At 38.2% G+C, this 20,291-nt stretch overlaps 1 long non-coding RNA gene and 1 pseudogene across 2 annotated transcripts in view; both read left to right on the plus strand.

The window, feature by feature from the left end:
• The first annotated feature begins 372 nt into the window (after positions 1 to 372).
• LOC100619258 (glyceraldehyde-3-phosphate dehydrogenase-like) lies at positions 373 to 1,337 on the plus strand (annotated as a pseudogene).
• A 9,925-nt stretch (positions 1,338 to 11,262) lies between these two features.
• LOC130457125 (uncharacterized) overlaps positions 11,263 to 20,291 on the plus strand; it is a 55,710-nt gene continuing 46,681 nt past the window's right edge. For both annotated transcript variants that reach the window (XR_008916175.1, XR_008916174.1), the window contains exon 1: positions 11,263 to 11,384. This is a non-coding gene — a long non-coding RNA (uncharacterized LOC130457125). The remainder of the gene's footprint in view (positions 11,385 to 20,291) is intronic.

Genomic DNA, 20,291 nt, shown 5'->3' on the forward strand with positions numbered 1-20,291 from the left:
GCATAGCCCTTACTACTCTTCTGCCTTGGAACCAATGCACAGTATTGATTCTAAGACAGAAGGTAAGGATTTTTTTTAAAGGAGGAAGGACCAGGACTGGGCTTAAGGAAGGAACATAATTATTTGAACACACGTAGAAATGTCTAGTGCAATTAGTCAAAGAGCATTTATTAAGCACCTACTATGCACATGGAAAGGAGGGAATTTTTTTTTAAATTTTTTAGTTTCTTCTTGAATAGAAGGGTTAATGAAAATCATATCAAGAAAGAAAGACAAAAAACATTGATGAACCATTTAAAAATACAAACAAGAGGGTCTCAACTCTTCTCCCAAGCTCGATGCCAGAATCCTCTGCTGCAGTCGCATCCCTTAGACAAGATGATGAAGGCCAGAGTCAACGGATTTGGCCATATTGGATGCCTAGAGACCAGGGTATCATTCAACTGCAATGGAATAGAAGTTGTGGCCATCAATGACCCCTTCATTGACCTCAACTATATGGTTTACATGTTCCAATATGATTCCACCCATGGCAAGTTCAAGGGCACTATAAAGGCAGAGAATGGAAAGCTGGTGATCAGTGGAAAAGCCATTACCATCTTCCAGGAGCAGGATCCTGCCAACATTAAATGGGGAGATGCTGGAGCCCAGTATGTTGTGGAGTCCATTGGCATCTTCACCACCATGGGAAAGGCTGGGGCTCACTTGAAGGGTGAAACCAAGTGGGGCATTATCTCTGTCCCTTCTTCTAATGCCCCAATGTTCGTAATAGGGGTGAACCATGAGAAATAAGATAATTCCCTCAAGATTGTCAGTAATGCCTCCTGCACTACCAACTGTGTGGCCCCCTTGGCCAAAGTCATTCACAACAACTTCAGTATTGTGGAAGGATTCATGACCATAGTCCATGCCATTACTGCTACCCAGAAGACAGTAGATGGCCCCTCTGGCAAGCTGTAGAGTGATGGGCATGGTGTTTCCCAGAATATCATCCCTGCTTCCACTGGTGCTGCCCAGGCTGTGGGCAAGGTCATACCTGAGCTGAATGGGAAGCTCACAAATATGGCCTTCCATATTCCTACTCTCAATGTAACTGTGGAAGATCTGACTTGCCACCTGGAGAAAGCTGACAAATATGATGATATTAAGAAGTGGTGAAGCAAGCTGCAGAGGGATCCTTCAAGGGCATCTTGGGCTACATAGAGGACCAGGTTGTATCCTGTGACTTTAACAGTGACATCCACTCTTCTACCTTCAATGCTGGTGCTGGCATTGCCCTCAACGACCATTTTGTCAAGCTCATTTCTTGATATGAAAACATGGTCTCTAAGGAGTAAAGTGGGAAGTCATGGATCTTCATCCCCAGCCAAAAAAAGAGTAGTTCCACCCCTGGGGAGCCTGTAGCTATAATAACCTATGTCCCTATGCTAGGGATCCCATGCCTGGTTCACATCCTTGCCCCAAAGCACCCCTGCAGTGGCGGGGAGCATAGAGTCCTATTTCGTGTACCATCAATAAAGTCATAACATTCAGTACCAAAAAAAAATACAAACAAGAGGGCAAAAGAAAATGCAGAATGAAATACAGGCAAGCAAAGCAGTATTGGAACTACCAGGTTAGATTTTAAATATATAAATTTTTAAAAGCTGTATGTAATGGAGATTTGCAATTTCCTACTTGGTCTTCTTTTTTTCTGATCTTTGAAAATGGAAATGTCCATGTTTGTTCACACTTATCAATTTCATAGAAATAAAAGATTAAAAATGTTTTTTAAATGCTAAGACCTGAGGATTCAAAGAAAGGCTTTCAAGGAGCTCACATTCTGGTGGAGGGAACACCATGCAAATAACTATACATCCAAGATATAGTCTGTATAAATGGAAAGTATCTCATAGGGAAGGTGCTGAGGGCTGTGGGTGACTGGATAGATGGGTGGGAGGGAAAGATCAGTACTTTAGGTCAGAGCACAATATGGCTAGTTTGTGCCTTAGTGGACAACTCACTGTGATTCAACAGTTTGCATGGCAACTCAAGATGTTAGTGCAATCATCAGCCGGAGTAAGAAAGCCAGAATATTCAACATGAGGGTGTGATGGTCCCATGAACTCTGCTCTGATCACTCCACATCTGCAACATGGTATTCAGTTCTGGGAACCACATTTTATTTTTAAATTTTTTTGTTGTTGTTGATAATCTTTATTTTCCCCTCCTCTTACACTTAACTTCCCAACATACCTGCCCCATTGCCCCACCTTGCCCAGAGTCTTATAAAAAAAAGAATTTTTGAAGGGGAGAAAACTCAGCAAAACTAGCTAGCTCTGAAAAAAATCTGATATTTTATGAGTTTTCCACACCCATAGTTTCCCATATTTCTTAAAACATGGAAAGACCTACAGGAGATTGCAGAATGAAATGAGCAGAACCAAGAGCACCTTATATACAGTAGCAGAAATATTGTTTGAAGAATGACTGGTTTATGTCCACCCCCAGAGAAAGAACTGATAAATAGAAATAAGATAGAGGTTTACATATATCTTTTTGTCAAATGATGCCTTATCTAGTGGGGGGAGGGAGGGAGTAAGGAAGGTAACTGAGTATTTTGATGTAACAAACAAATTTAAATTTTAAAAAAGGAAAGGGCAGAGAGAGGAATGGTTATCACATTTTATTTTATTTTTTATTTTTTTATTTTTCTTTTTTCTTTTTTTTGGTTATCACATTTTAGAAGAAACATTGGAACATCTAGGATCTTAGTGGGCAGAGTACCAGATCTGGAGTTGTGAGGACCTGGATTCAAATGTGGCCTGAGACACTTTCTATCTGTGTCACTGTGAGTAAGTCACTTAACCCCAATGGTCTAACCCTTACCACTCTTCTGCCTTAGAATCATTATAGATTTTAGAACAAAAGGTAAAAGGTTTTCTTTTTCTTTTTTTAAAAGAGAGGTGTTGATGAATCAGAATGAGTCTAGAAGGCAGAATGATAAAGGGACTCAAAATCATGTGACAGGAGGTTGAAAAAATTGGATAGAACTGGTAGCTTCATAGAGGCAATGTGGAACAGGATTTAGAATGCAAGACCTAGCATCAGGAAAAAATCAGAGTTTGAATCTCTTCTGTGATGCTTAGTAGTTGTATAACCTTGGATAAGTCACTTGGCCATTTAAAATCTCATGATATAATGTACATAAAATGTTTTGCAAACTTTAAAGTGTAATATAGATGCCAGCTCCTATCATTATTAAAAATATTTATCAGGAATGAGTAATTTATCTCTATAAATTTGAAAACTATTATGTAGGAGATTGGACTTGTTCTGCTTAGCCCCAAAGACAAGAAAAAGAGGCGACAGGTGAAAATTGGGGAAAGAGGGCAGAGAATAGGAAAATTTTCCCATCACTCTGAGCAAAATGGAATGTGCTACCTCAGGTGTCAATGATGTTCCCCCACTTGTTAGAGATGTTGTAGAGGAGATTCCTGTTTAGGTACGAGATGACACCTCAATTCCTCTCCAACCTTCAGCTTTTATGATCCCCAATAGAATAGAAGCTTCTTGAGGACAGGAACTTCTTATTGTTGTTGAGTATATCCCCAACACCTAGCATGGTGTCTTTGATATAGCGGGCATTTAATAAATCATTGTTGCATTGAATTTTACATTGGTTGGAATAAGGAAATAAAGAAGAGAGAGTTTGGGGAAAAGCAAGCTGGAATCAGGGGTAGCTGGGAAAATGGTTGGAGAGTAAATCAAGGTTAACATAATAGCAATAACAATAGCTAATGTTTGTGTAGCATTGGCAAACAGGTTTGTCATATAGTGATGGAACAAAAGTCTCTCGATAATTACAAATGAGTATTATACAGAGGGCTTGGAGAGGTTCATGGGTGATGTGAGCAGTTTGCAACACAAAATGAATGAGGAATTCTGAAGATGACCATGAGTTGAACATGAGTTCATCTGAAGATGAACATCAGGACATTATATCAGGAAGAGATGGGCTGGTTGTGTGGACAACAACACTGTACAACAGATGCTCTGGTAGCTATAATTTATATTCTATTTTACAGATAGAGAAACTGAGGCCCAGAGAAACTAAGTGACTTGCCTATACTTACACAGCTAATACATATTTATGTCTGGTCTTGAACTCAGGACTTCTAACTCCAAAACCAATGCAATAATTATAGTATAGACTTATTGGGGGTTATCCTAGGGAGAGGTTGTACACTTGGCAGAATTCTGTGCTGTCATTTAAGCAACTTGAACAACCCTGCAAGAATCCAGTGTCAAATGGGTAATTCCTTGTGTTTGGCTAATGATACCCCCAAAGGAGTTCCCAACAGCAAACATATGGGGGTTTTTTGGTGTGTTTTTAGAATTCTCTCATTCTCACCAAGTGGAGTGTTCCTGGGTTTCAGTAGGGTAAATCAAGTCTAAGAGGTTGAGTGATCTGATTCCTATCATACAATGAGAGAAGGGAAGTGCAAAGGATTGGCTCTTTTTGGCATCTTTTCCATATTCTTGCATTGACCTCCTTCTTCCCCAACACTTCCTTCTTTACTGGGGTAGCCAGGTAGTGCAGTGAATAGAGTACTGAGCCTAGAGTCAAGAAGACCTGAGTTCAAATTCAGCCTTAGACATTTACTAGTCACTTAACCCTTTTTGTCTCAGTTTTCTGATATGGAGAACAAATTGTCAAAACATTCCAATGTCTTTGCCAGGAAAACTCTAAAAGGCCTCATGAGGAGTCAGGCATGACTGAAATAACTGAACCACAATGAAGCCTTCTTTATTGAGGATCTGACTCCCCATGGATGCTTTAACTGGGAGGCATGTTTCTAAAGCTTATAGTTGCCCATGTTGTTTCTCTCTGTCTTTCCATTTCCCTCTGTAATACTCAAAACAATGTGATATAGGGGAAAGAACCCTGGACTTGGAGGGGGGGTGTCAAAGGGCTTGGGTTCTTAAACCATCTCTGCAACTTGCTTCCTGCATGATATAGAACAAGTCACTAATCTTTGTGGCCCTTGGTCTGCTCCTCTGTAAAATAAAGGAATTCGATTAGACCTCTGAGATACCTTTGATTTCTAAGTCTAGGATCCAACTTTAGGATAGGAGGTTAGAGCCCAGGTTGGGGGAAGTAAGATGTTGTTGGCAGGATGAAGCTGGGTGGATCAGTGGATTGAGAGCCAGGCCTAGAGATGGGAGGTCCTAGGTTCAAATCTGGCCTCAGACACTTCCCAGCTGTGTGACCCTGGACAAGTCACTTGACCCCCATTGCCTAGCCCTTACCACTCTTCTGTCTTGGAGCCAATACACAGTATTGATTCTAAGACTGAAGGTAAGGGTTTAAAAAAATAGAAAAAAAGGAGTTGTTAGCAATAGAAGGGAGATCTCAGCTTCAAGAAAGATGATAGCAAGGCACTATTTTTTCCAGCTTCTTTAAAATAAAATAATAACAACATCTAGCTGGTTAGTATTTCTATAGCACTTTAAGGCTTGCAAAGTGCTTTATGTGTGTTATCTCATTTGGCTTTCACAGCAAACCTATATGGTCAGTTTGATTATTATCCCACCTTGGCAGGGAGGAAACTGGCAGGTGAAGGTTAAGTGATTCACTCAGGGTCTCACAGCTGTTTGGCAAAAGTGTCTGAGGCAGGATTTGAACTCTGCTTTTCCTGAATACAGGTTCAATGCTCTATCCCTTATGCTACCATGTTGATCTAGGCAGGTAGACTGCCAACAAAGAGACTATGTTGGGGGCTGGCAGTCCCTCCTCCCAGGTTCCACCATGCTGCTCTTAAATGCCCATAGACAGGATTAAGAATCCTGTTGGAATGGTGGGAGCTGGTCATAAACAGCAGGGCTCCTAACTGCGGCTGATTCTGTGCTGGAGGCTGACAGCTGCCAGGACCAGGGTACCAGCCAGAACCCCCTTTAACGCATCAAATGGGCTGAGCCTTGTGCCACCTAGTGGTTAGCTTGGGCTTCCAGACTGCAGCACCTCTCTGGCTGGAGTATGGGTGTTTCAGACCCCCGAATCCCTTCTATTTTGACTTGGACCTATGGTTTCATCAGTGTGAACAATTCCCTGCGAGAAAGCTCTCTCCATGGACACAGATAAGTAATACATCTGCAATTAAAAACAAAACCAAAACAACGTTCCCTTCTGTCTTAAAAATAACACTAAGTATCATTCCAAGGCAGAAGAGCAGTAAGGGCAAGGCAGCTGGCAGCTGGGGCTAAATGACTTCCTGGGGGGGGGGGGGGTCACATAGATAGGAAGTGTCTGAGCCTAGATTTGAACCCTATTGCTCCTTACTCCAGGTCTGGCTCATTATCCACTGAGCCACCTAACTGCCCCTTAACTGTAACTTATAGCCTAAATTTCTTTCATAACATTAGAGCAGAACTGGGATTTCATATTGCCTACTCCAACCTTTCAGTTTTACAGATGGGAGAGACTGAGATCCACAAAGATGGAATGACTTGCCGAGGGTCAGAAAGGTAATAAGCAAAAAGCTGGGATATGAATTCAGGTCACAGGAGATGCTTCAGATATCATCAAATCTAACCCCTTTTTACAAATAAGGACCTTGAGGGCCAGAGAAATTAAGTGATTTGTCCAAAGTTATACAAGTAGAAATAATTAAAAGTGAAATTTGAACTCACATCTTCTATCTCCAGAGCTACAAATCTTTCCACCAAATTATAGCCACTTGCTCTTTTGGTTACTAGTATGCATCAAAAGCAAGACTTGAACTCAAGTCTAATTCCAAGGCTATACTTCTATATACTAATCTATGTTGCTTCTAAGTCCTTTTTGTAAAATCAGAAAATTTCTCTGAGCTACCCTCCCACCCCCAAATTATCATAATTGTGTTATTAGTATTCCTTCTTTGGGAAAATACATGATGACTGTTGTGTTGGAACTTAGAAATGGAAGTAGGAGGGAAGGAGAGACCTGGCAGCATTGACTGCCTTGGCTGTTCGTTCCCATACCTCCTTTGCCAGCAAGGCCAGTGGTAAGCTCCAAGACTGCAGTGCTTGGCTGGTGTAGGAAAGAAAGGCTGAGGCCACTGAGATAAGAACTCAGATGTGCAAGCTTTTCATAGAATTTTTGAGTTGGAATGGAATAGGCATAACATCTGCTTCAGCTCCACATTAGTGCCTTTCATGGTGGCAATAGCCTCCTACCCACCAGAGCAAGAACAATCAATGGTTATTAAGTACCTACTATGTGCCAGGCATTGTGATAAGTGCTAGAGATACAAAAAGGAGCAAAAGACAGTCTCTGCCCTCAGGGAGCTTACAATCGGAAACTACTGACTTTTTGGATTTCTATGGAAGCACCTAATGAAAGGAAAGGATTCTAGTCTAACCAACATCTGAAAGGAATACCCTTTATAATTTAGTCAACAAATGGTCCATCCAGTCTCTTCTTGAAGATTTGCAGTGAGGGGATAACACCACCTCAAAGAGGCAATCCATTCCTCTTTTGGACAGTTCTAAATGTTAGGAAGAAACTAGATGGCACAGTAGATAGAGTGTAAGGCCAGGAGTCATGAAAACACATCTTCCTGAAGTCAAATTTGGCCTGAGACACTAGCTGTGTGTCCCTGGGCAAGTCATTTTTACCTTATTTGCCTCAGTTTCTTCATGTATAAAATGAGCTAGAAAAGGAAATGATAAATCACTCTTGCATCTCTACCAAGAGAGCCCAATTGGGGTCAGAAAGGGTCAGACATGACTGAAAATGACTGAACGACCACAAATTGTTAGGAAGTCTTACCTGACACAATCCTAAATGTGTCTTCCACCCATTGCTTGTACTTCTGCTCTCTGGAGTCAAACAGAACAAATAAAATCCTTTTTTCCAAATAGCAATTCTTCAAAAACTTGAACATAACCACCATGTGACCCATAGGTCTTCTTTTCTGCTTGCTAAACAGCCCCAGTTCTTTCAGTTTATTCTTATATGACATGAGCTCAAGACTCTACATTATCCTGGGTCTCCTTTTGTGCTCTTCAGTTTAATATAATCCCCCTTAAACTGTAGTTCCTATACCTGAACACAGTTCTCTAAATGTAGTCTGACCAGTGCAGAGCACAAAAAGAGTATCACCTTCTTATTTCTAGAAACTAATGCAAGTGAAGTTCTCATTCACTCTCTGGGCAGCCATGTCACACTACAAATTCAGATTACGTTTGTTCACTGGATGCCTGAATGGAAACCCATGGAGGAAACTATTTTAGCTCTCTGACCTCTTCCAGTATATGGAGACTGATATCACCATGAAAGGCACTACCATGGAGCTGAAAGCAGGTGATATCCCAGAAAGACCCAGCCAGCTTAGAACTCATGACAAAGTGGAAAAAAAGTTTTCAGTAGAGAAGAAAAGGGACCTAGGGGAGTCCCCACTCCTAGTAGTTTGGGCTGTAGAGAAGGCTGAGATATTTAATTATAAATCTTGGAGTAAGAATCCTATTCTTGGTTTCATCTACTTGCAGAGCTCCTTTTGGCCTACTAGAGAAAGAATGTTTATTTCATTATCTGCTCAATAGCCTGGTTATTACTATGATTCAGTTTAGTTTCCTTTTCATGATATCTTCATCCATTATGAATAATTCATTCAATCACCGTGTCTATTATTCTCTTAACTCTGCTTACTTCACTGCATCAGTACATACAAATCTTCCCAAGTTTCTCTGAATTACTTATAACCAACATTTCTTGCAATAGAAGAATATTCCATTATTTATTTATACTACAATTTCTGGTTACCACAGGGAGTTATTTGTGAAGTTAATTAACATATAATTCTTCAAAGTGTGATACCCCTCCCAACTATCTCCCCTGTGCCTATTTGAGGAGACATCTGGCAGTAAGTTGACAAATGTATATATGTAAATATATATGTTTATATTCTTAGAATCAATACTAAATATTAGTTCCAAGGCAGCAGAGCAGTGAGGGCTAGGCAATAGGGGTTAAGTCTGCCCAGGGTTACACAGTCAGGAAGTGTCTGAGGCCAGGTTTGAACCCAGGACCTCTTTGCTCCAGGCCTGGCTCTCAAACCATTGAGCAACTTAGCTACCCCCTCAAGAAATATCTTTAAGTGTTTATTATATGCCAGATCCTGTACAAAAGCACTATCAGCTTCTCTTGGGTGGAAGGCAGTGGGAGGGGGTTTTCTGACACTTTCTATCTTCTTCTCTAATTCAAATGAAATTGGATCTCATTATAGACTTTTGGGTAAAAGACACTGGTGAACTCATTTTTATTATGTGGACCTTTGTCATGTTTAATCTATCAAAAAACCTTGCTTTGATTATGTTGGATGTTTGTGGGAGAGGAGGGTATCTTTCTGATTCTGTAGCAAAATCTGGGAAGGATTTGGGCTGGGGAGCTTACTTGATTATGAAAGCTTGATGTCTGGCTAGAGAATTTTTCTTTCTTTTCTTTTGGCAAATGGTATAAGTGACTTATCCAGGGTCACACAGTTAGGAAGTGTATAAGACCAGATTTGAAACCAGTGCCTTCCATCTCCAGACCTGGTGCTATATCCAATGTACCACCTAGCAGCCCTTTTAGCATTTCTTAGACTGAAATATGTAAGCAGATTTTTTAAAATCTACTTACATTTTATTTTTAAAAATCATTGTGTTTGCAAAAAAGAAAACACACAATGAAAAAATATGCCTAAGACTTCAGTAACACTTTTAAGCACATTTGTATTTTATTACAAATCACAACAGCATTTATATGTTTGAAAATAGAAATATATAGAATATGTGTGAGACATTGTTTATTGTTTACAAAAGGTATGTTTGATTGTTTATTATAATGAATCACACAACATATTTTATCGGAGTTAAATAAAGACCATTTGTGTTTGGTAGGGGATAAAAGAAAGGCATTAAAAGACACAAGACCTGAGTTCAAATCCTATCTATGATACCTACATATTTAATGATGAAATCACAAGTGTCCCACCCCCTCCCTGGAAAAGAAAAAGACACCTTCCAAGGAGCATTGCAGATAGAAGACAATGCCCAAATGAGTGCTTCTCTAATGGTAGGAATTTCAAGCATGCCTGAGGGAAAATATTTGGGGCCATAAGGACCTTTCCAGTATCCCACAAATCACAACTTACAGTCATTCGCCTATTCAAGCTTTTGCTTCTGGTGGTTCTACCCTCCAGTAGTGTAAAGAATGAGTACATATACTGTACTAGTCTGTACTTGTCAAGGCTAAAGACAGAAGGAACCGAAATCCATCAAACAAGGAAGATCAATTAGGAAATTAATGATTTCGAGTCCCACTGGCAACTCTAATCATTTGCCTGAACTAAAGTGTCTGGTCTGTATTAGAATTGTTAGTGAATGCTTGCCAGTGAGTGATAATAATTTCCACAAGAGAATGGCAATTTCACTTTGTAGACTTAGGCTCAAGTAATAGTTTCACATGAAGAGCTGTGACCCTATGCCTTACTTAAGCTAACAAATACTTATCCTTCACAACGGGACTCTAATTTCCTAATGGTTCTTCCTGGCTGTCACTCCTGTTTAGGCTGTAAAATGTAACAAGTACAGGAGGGGAAATGTGGCTAAAGGACAGCTGATTTATCCTTTTGGAAGGACATTGATGAGTGGGAGAGCATCCAAAGGAGAACAATCAGAATGGGGAAGGGCCTTGAGACCATGCCATATAAGCGTTGGTTGAAGGAAATGAGAATGCTTAACCTAGACAAGAGAAAGAGGAGGGGTATAACAGATGACTTCAAATTTTTGAAGAGCTGTCAGTTGAAGAAGGGATTAAACTTCTTTTGTTTGGTCCCCAAGGACAGAACCAGAAACAATGACTAGAAGGATCAAATAAGATAACAATACATAAAATGCTTTGAGAAGCATAGAGCATTATACAAATAGCAGTAGTAGCATGTTGTAAAGAGACAAATTTTGACCCAAAGCCAAGAAATACTTCTTAACAATTTGAGCTGTCCAAAGTAGCCCGGCTACTTTGAAAGGTGGTGGGTTCTCTTCTCATTGAAATCTTAGATTTGCCTACTAAGTAATCTTTTCATCAATAAGGTGCAATTCAGTCCTATACAAACACTCCAAGTCAGATAATAGTGGGCACAGATTAGACTAGATGGCCCCCAAGGTCTCTTTCAAAGCCTTAAATTCTATGACTCTGAAAAGCAATTATGATCCAACAGTGGGATTCCACAGTCAACAAAACTAATAATAATTCAAAGGCTATGCCAATAGACTGGAATATCAAAAGGAGCTGCCAAGCTGAAAATACTAGATGGATGGAATATCTGCCTCTTGAATATGAGACTGGCTAAGTTCAGAGTACATCAGAAGTCAACCACAGGGTGATGAATTTTTTTTTACTATCACAATTCTTAAAGATTATTTACTAAGAGGTTGCTAGATAGCTCAGTGGATTGTGATCCAGGCCTAAAGACCCAGGAAGTCCTGGGTTCAAGTATGACCTCAGACACCTTCCTGGCTATGTGACCCTGAGCAAGTGACTTAACCCACCATTGCCTAGCCTTTAGCTCTCTTCTGCCTTGGAACCAATACATGGTATTGATTCTAGGACAGAAGGTAAGGGTTTTTGAACAAAAAGAACATTTACTAAATTATGATCTGTATCTGTAAAGTACAGAAAACTTTATATATCCCTCAGCTCACAAATTTGAGATCATGTTGAGGCTTGTCAATTAAATATGAGGCTTCATTAACAAAACTGTAGTGTCTAGGATGAAGGAGACACTGATTTCATTGTAGTTTGTCTTTATTGGAGCAGATCTAAAGTATTGAGTCTATCTTCACGTGGGACATTGACATGTAAGGTTAAATTAAATCAACAAGTATGTATTAAATGTTTACTATGTGCCAGACACTCTGCTAAGCACTGGGAATACATATATAAACAAAAAGAAAGTGAATTCCTGACCTCAAAAAACTTATATTCTAATGAAGGAAGGCAATGCATAAAAATGAAACTGAAAAGTTTGAGTAGGAGAAGGTACCATACAAAAGTGACATGGAGAAAACCTGGAGAGGCAGAATTGGATCCCATAAAGGAATGAACTAGAAAAAATAACAAAATTCCTTTGGAAAAACAAAAGGTCAAGGATATCAAAGGAAATAATGGAGAAAATGTTAAGGAAGGAGGTCCAGCAGTACCAGGTTTTGAACTATATTATAAAGCATAAATAATCTAAATTATCTGGTCCTGGCTAAGAAGCAGAAAAGTAGATCAGTGGAACAGAATAGACATACAACTAACATTGGTAAAATAGTTTAGTAACCTTGTTTGACAATGGTAAAATACAAGTTTTTGGAATAATAATTCATTATTTGGTAAAACATTAATAGGAAAACTGGAAAGTAGTTTGGCAGAAAATAGATACAGACCAATATTTCACATGATTTACCAAGATAAAATCAAAATGGATACATGACCTAACTATAAAGGGAGATATTATAAGCAAATCAGAGCAACAAGGAACATATCATCTATCAGATTTATGGATAGGAGAAGAATTTGTGAATAAACAAGACATAAAAAGCATTGTGATATATAAAATGGACAAATTTGAATGTAACTATATTGAAATGTTTTTGTATAAATAAAAATAATGTAGCCAACATTTGAAGGAAAGCAATGTTGGGGGAAAGTTTTTAAAAGCAGTCTCTCAGAGGTCTCTTCTCTCAAATATGTAGAAAACTTTGTGAAATGTATATTGAAATTAAGGGAGAAATTGATAAAATGAAAAGTGAAAGAACTATTGAATTAATAAATAAGACTAGAAGCTGGTATTTTGAAAAACAAACAAAATAGACAAAGCAGTGGTCAATCTAATAAAAAACGGAAAGAAGAAAACCAAATTCACAGTATCATAAATGAAAAGGGAGACCTCACCTTCTAATGAAGATGAAATTAAGGCAATCATTAAAAACTATTTTGCCCAATTATATATGGCAACAAATATGTCAATCTAGGTGATATGGATGAATATTTACAAAAATAAAAATTGCCTAGATTAACAGAAGAAGAAATAGGATTCTTAAATAATCCCGTATCAGAAAAAGAAATTGAACAAGTAATCAAAGAACTCCCTAAGAAAAAAATCCCCAGAGCCTGATGGATTCACAAGTGAATTCTATCAAACATTCAAAGAACAACTAATCCCAATACTATACAAACTATTTGACATCATAAGCAAAGAAGGAGTTCTACTAAATTCCTTTCATGACACAAATATGGTACTGACTCCAAAGCCAGGCAGGTCAAAAACAGAAAAATAAAACTATAGACAAATCTCCTTAATGAACATAGATGCAAAAATCTTAAATAGAATACTAGAAAAAGACTCCAGCAAGTGGTCATTAGGATTATTCATTATGTTTAGGTGAGATTTATACCAGGAATGCAAGGACGGTTCAATATTTGGAAAATCATCCACATAATTGACCATATCAACAAGCAAACCAACAAAAATCACATGATTATCTCAATAGATGCAGAAAAAGCATTTGACAAAATACCACATTTATTCCTACTGAAAACACTAGAAAGTATAGGAATAGAAGGGTCTTTCCTAAAAATAATAAACAGTATTTATCTAAAACCATCAGCCAACATCATCTGCAAATAAACTAGATGCATTCCCAATAAAATCAGGAGTGAAACAAGGATGCCCATTATCACCTCTATTATTTAACACTAGCAACAGCAATTAGAGAAGAAAAAGAAATTGAAGGTTTTAAAATGGGCAATGAGGAGACCAAGCTGTCATTCTTTGCAGATGATGTGATGATCTACTTAAAGAATCCTAGAGAATCAACTAAAAAGCTAGTGGAAATAATCAACAACTTTAGCAAAGTTGCAGGATACAAAATAAATCCACATAAGTCACCAGCATTTCTATATATCTCCAACACATCTCAGCAGCAAGAATTAGAAAGAGAAATTCCATTTAAAATCATCCTAGACAATATAAAATACTTAGGAATCTACCTGCCAAGACAAACACAGGAACTATATGAATACAACTACAGAACACTTTCCACACAATTAAAACTAGATCTAAACAATTGGAAAAACAACAACTGTTCATGGGTAGGATGAGCTAACATAATAAAAATGACCATCCAACCTAAACTTATTTACTTATTTAGTGCCATACCCATTGAACTACAAAAAAACCTTTTTTACCGAATTAGAAAAAACCATAACAAAGTTCATTTGGAAGAACAAAAGATCAAGGATATCCAGGGAAATAATGAAAAAAAAAATGTGAAGGAAGGTGGCCTTGCAGTACCAGATCTCAAACTATAATCTCAAACTATACTATAAAGCAGCAGTCACCAAAACAATATGGTACTGGCTAAGAGACAGAAAGGAGGATCAGTGGAATAGACTTGGGGTAAGTGACCTCAGGAAGACAGTCTATGATAAACCCAAAGATCCCAGCTTTTGGGACCAAAACCCACTATTTGATCAAAACTGCTGGGAAAATTGGAAGGCAGTATGGGAGAGATTGGGGTTGGATCAACATCTCACACCCTACACCAAGATAAATTCAGAATGGGTGAATGACCTGAATATAAAGAAGGAAACTGTAAGTAAATTAGGTGAACACAGAATAGTATACATGTCAGATCTTTGGGAAAGGAAAGATTTTAAGACTAAGCAAGAGTTAGACAAAATCACAAAATGTATAATAAATAATTTTGATTACATTAAATTAAAAAGGTTTTGTACAGACAAAACCAATGCAACCAAAATTAGAAGGGAAGCAACAAATTGGGAAATAATTTTCATAACAAAAACCTCCAACAAAGGTCTAATTACTCAAATTTATAGAGCTAAATCAATTGTACAAAAAATCAAGCCATTCTCCAGTTGATAAATGGGCAAGGGACATGAATAGGCAATTTTTCAGATAACGAAATCAAAACTATTAATAAGCACATGAAAAAGTGTTCTAAATCTCTTATAACCAGAGAGATGCAAATCAAAACAACTCTGAGGTATCACCTCACACATAGCAGATTGACTAACATGATAACAAAGGAAAGTAATGAATGCTGGAGGGGATGTGACAAAGTTGGGACATTAATGCATTGCTGGTGGAATTTTGAATTGATCCAACCATTTTGGATGGCAATTTGGAACTATACCCAAAGGGTGCTAAAAGACTGTCTGCCCTTTGATCCAGCAATAGCACTGCTGGATTTATACCCAAAGAGATAATAAGGGAAAAGACATGTACAAGAATATTCATAGCTGCACTCTTTGTGGTGGCAAAAAATTGGAAAATGAGGGGATGGCCTCCAATTGGGGAATGGCTGAACAAATTGCGTAATATGTTGGTGATGGAATACTATTGTGCTCAAAGGAATAATAAGCTGGAGGAATTCCATGTGAACTGGAATGACCTCCAGGAATTGATACAAAGGGAAAGGAGCAGAACCAGGAGAACGTTGTACCACAGAGACTGACACACTGTGGTACAATCAAATGTGATGGACTTCTCTACTAGCAGCAATGCAGTGATCCAGGACAATTCTGAAGGACTTGTGAGAAAGAATGCTATCCACATTCAGAGGAAGATCTGTGGGAGCAGAAACAGAAGAAAAAGAACTGCTTGATTATATGGGTCGAGGGAGATATGATTGGGAATGTAGACTCTAAACGATCATCCTAGTGAAAACATCAAGAACATGGAAATAGATCTTGATCAAGGACACATGTAAAATTCAGTGGAATTGCATGTCAGCTATGGGAAGGGGTAGGGGAGGTGAGGGAAAGAATATGGTTCTTATAACCAAGGAATAATTTTCTAAATTAACTAAATAAAAATTTTCCAAAAAAATAAATAACATTTAAAAAAATAAAAAAACATAGCACATCGACAAAAAAGAAATATATATTGACCCATTCCCCAATTAATGAATCACTAAAAGATATGAATAGACAATTTTGGATGAGGAAATCAAAACTATAACTATATGAAAAATGCTCTATACCAGTACTGATTAGAAAAATGAAAATCAAAACCACTCTGAGATATCTCATTTTTATCAAATTGGCTAAAATGATACAAGGCAAAATGGCAAATGTTGGAAGGGATATGGAAAAATAGGGACACATTAGTTGATGAAACAGTGAATGAATTCAACCATTTTGGAGAGGAATCTGGAATTATACTCAAAGTGCTTTAAAACTGGGTATATCTTTTGACCCAGAAGTATCACTATTAGATTTATTTCCTAAGGTGATCAAAGGAAAAGGAAAAGAAACTATATGTTTTAAGAATATTTATACCAGCTTTTTTGTGGTAGCAAAGAGCTGGAAACTGAAGGGTGTTCATCAATTGGGGGATGGCTGAATAAGTTGTGGTGCCATAAGAAATGGCAAGCAAAATGATTCCAGAAAAACTGGAAATATTTATATGAAGTGATGCAAAGTGAAGTGAGCAGAATCAGGGGAATGTTTTACCCAGTTTTATATAATATTTATATAATATATGATGATCAACAGTGAATGACTTAACTATTATCCCCAAGAATAGAACCAGTACAACTACAAGCTACTCATGACAAAAAAAAGATATGCACTGCCACAGAAGGAGCAGATGGAGTCTGAATGCAGATTGAAACATATCATTCTTCATTTGATTTCCTCCATGTTTTTTTCTCTAGTGTGAGCAATATATTTCTCATTTCACAACATGATGAACAGGGAGCTATATATTATGTAATAATATATGTACAACATATATCATATTACCTGCCTTCTTGGAGAGAGATAGGGACAGAAAGAACATGGTTTGCAAAATGTCAGAAAATAAATATTAAAAACTGTAATATAATTGATGTATAATCTGGAAAAAATAAATGGAGATATTAATATGAACCAACTAATCAGAGTAAGGGATTGCAAAGTAGAGTAAACTTTCAGGGGAACAAGGCTGATGTGACACAGTGGATGAGAAAATCCAGCGTGTATCCCAGAAAGAATTACAAGCTGGGGCAATCCCAGGAGAGGGCAGTCAGGAGGATGAGGGGTACTGAAAATCATCAACTCATATAAGTCTTAAAGTTTCTGGAATTGTCCAAAAATGAAATGGTGAATTATGAGTTTTTCATCATTAGGGGTTCAAGTAGAGGCTAGATGACCCCTTGTTGGAAATACAGTGAAGGGAATTTATGCTTCCGATAAAGGTTAGAATAAATGACTGCTTAGATTTCTTCAAACACTGAGTAGAATGTTCCTAATTGGTGTTTACTTGTTTTCTTAGTTGATAAGTAACTGGTGAGGAAGGAAAAGAAACAATTTTCATTTTTTGTAATATGACATAGCAGAGTAAGGCACCCACAACTTTCTTAAAAAACACACATACCCACTCTAGCAAAACTTTTAAAATGGATTTATCCAAAGCCATTAATATGAAAAAAATGTTCTAAATCACTCTTGATTAGAGAAATGCAAATTAAAACAATGTTGAGGTACCACCTCGTATCTATCAGTTTGGCCAATATGGCAGTAAAGGAAACTGGTAAATGTTGATGGGGATGTGGCAAAATTGGGACACTAATGCATTGTAGGTGGATTTGTGAACTGATCCAACCATTCTGGAGGGCAATTTGGAACTATACCAAAAGGACTATAAAATTGTATATGTCCTTTGACCTGTTAATTCCATTACTGGGTCTGCATCTCAAAGAGATCATAAAAAAGGAGAAGGGACCTACTTGTACAAAAATATTTATAGCTCCTCTTTTTGTGGTGGCAAAGAATTGGAAACTGAGGGGATGTTCATAAATTGGGGAATGGCTGAACAAATTGTGGTACATGTTGGTAATGGAATACTATTGTGCTATTAGAAATGATAAGTAGTATGATTTCAGAAAAAGCTGGAAGGGTCTGCAAGAACTGATGTAGAGCAAAATAAGCAAAACCAGGTGAACATTATACACAATAACAGCGATATTAGAAAATTATTATCTATGAAAACTAGGCTACTATCAGCAATGCAATGATCTGGGACAATCCTGAAAGACTTCTGATGGGGAATGCTATCTACTTCCAGAGAAAGAACTGAAGAGTCGTGTTTCACATCAGTGTATCTTTGGTTTTACTTGGGGATTTTGGTTACTTATGAGAGTGCTCTTACAACAATGGCCAATATGGAAGTGAGTTTTGTAGGACAATAAAAAATGAGGGGGAAATGGATTTATCATTTGCCTATGCCAGAGTGTAGAGGTCTTGACCTAAATTCCTGTTACAAATATCTTTGTCCTGATCAGATATTGTTGAAGTTCTTTCAATAGCCTCTTGGACTTCTTTTTCTCCTTTTTAAGATTTTTGTAAATTATTAATTAATTAATTTAGAATATTTTCCCATGGTTACATGATTCATGTTCTTTCCCTCCCTCCTCCCACCCTAGCTGACACACAATTTCACTGGGTTTTACATATGTCCTTGATTAAGACCTATTTCCATATTATTGATATTTGCACCAGGGTGATCGTTTAGAGTCTATATCCCCAATCATGTCCCCTGGACCCATGTGATCAAGCAGTTGTTTTTCTTCTGTTTTTCTACTCTAACAGCTCTTCCTATGAATATGGATAGTGTTCTTTCTCCTAAGTCCCCTCAGAATTGTCCTGGGTCATTGCACTGCCACTAATGGAGAAGTCCATTTCATTCGATTGTACCACAGTTTATCTGTCTCTGTGTACAACATTCTCCTGGTTCAGCTCCTCTCACTCTGCATCACTTCCTGGAGGTCCTTCCAGTTCACATGGAATTCCTCCAGTTCATTGTTCCTTTGAGCACAATAGTATTCCATCACCAACAAATACCACAATTTGTTCAGCCATTTACCCAATTAAAGGGCATCCCCTCATTTTCCAATTTTTTGCCACCACAAAGAGCACAGCTATGAATATTCTTTAGAACTTCTGCTTTTAAGCCCTTACCTTCAGTCTTAAAATTGATACTAAGTTTGGTTCCAAGGCAGAAAAGTGGGAAGAGCTGGGCAACTGGGATTAAGTGACTTGCCCAGGGTCACATAACAAGGAAGTGTCTGAGGTCAGATTTGACCCATGGACCCCCTCTCTCCAGGCCTGGCACTCTATCCACTGAGTCTCCTAGGTGCCTTGCCTCTTGTACTTCTTAAACTGGATGTTCATCCAGTCTTACTCTTTAGGCATTTCAAACTCAACATGTCCAAATACAAACCAATATCTTCCCACACTCCTCCTTCACTTTAAATATCAAGGGCACCACTACTGTCCCAGTCACCTAGGCTTTACCACACCAATTCCTTATTCTCTTATCCCAAATAGCCAAATCCTTCGCCAAATCTTGTCATTATCTGTGTTCACAGTATCTCTCATGCATGCCCCCTAGTATTTATTCATTTACACAGACATCACCCTAGTGCAGGTCCTCATTATCCCTTGCCTGTTGAAGAGGTCTCCTAACTGGTTTTCCTGTCTCAAGTCTCTCCACATCTTAAAGCATTCTCTAATCAGCTGCCAAATTGATCTTCCTAAAGTATCAGTTTGCTTGTATGACCCTATCCTTGTACTCAATAAATTCCCATGACTTCCTATTACCTCAAGAATAAAATATTAAATCCTCAATTTAGTATTTAAAGTTCTTCGTAACCTGACCCCTCTTTATCTTTCCAGTCTCCTTACCTGTTATACATGTTCTCATGCTCTATGATCAGCTACATGGGTCTATTTTCTGTTCCTCACCCTCTATTTATTCCTCACACCCCAACACTCTATTTCCCATTGCTTGACTTGCACTGGCTGTCTCTCATGACTAACTTCCTTTTCTTCCTCACCTCTGCTCCTAGTTCCCCTGGATTGCTTCACAACTCAGTTTAAATCTCACCTTCTGCAGGTGACCCTTCTTGATGCTTCCTGTCCTCTGGCTAGTGCATGCCTCTCAGATTGCTTTCCATCTACTCTGTATATACTTTATATTATATGGCGTCTCCTCCATTAGGGCATAAGTTCCATGAGAGCAGGAACCACGTTTTTGCCTTTCTATATTTCCTCAGTGCTTAGGATAGCGTATGGCACATAGTGAGTATTTAGGAAATGCTTATTGGCTGATTTACAGACTTATTCCTTATGGCCTGATTCACAGCTGCATAGTCACAGTTGAGCGAGAAAGGGGCATAACCACATGCCACATCCATGAAAAGAAATTATTATCCAGCTCCTTGCGTGAGACAAA

The sequence above is a fragment of the Monodelphis domestica genome, chromosome 2 (assembly GCF_027887165.1).
Source record: "Monodelphis domestica isolate mMonDom1 chromosome 2, mMonDom1.pri, whole genome shotgun sequence".
In the NCBI taxonomy this organism is placed as follows: Eukaryota; Metazoa; Chordata; class Mammalia; order Didelphimorphia; family Didelphidae; genus Monodelphis; species Monodelphis domestica.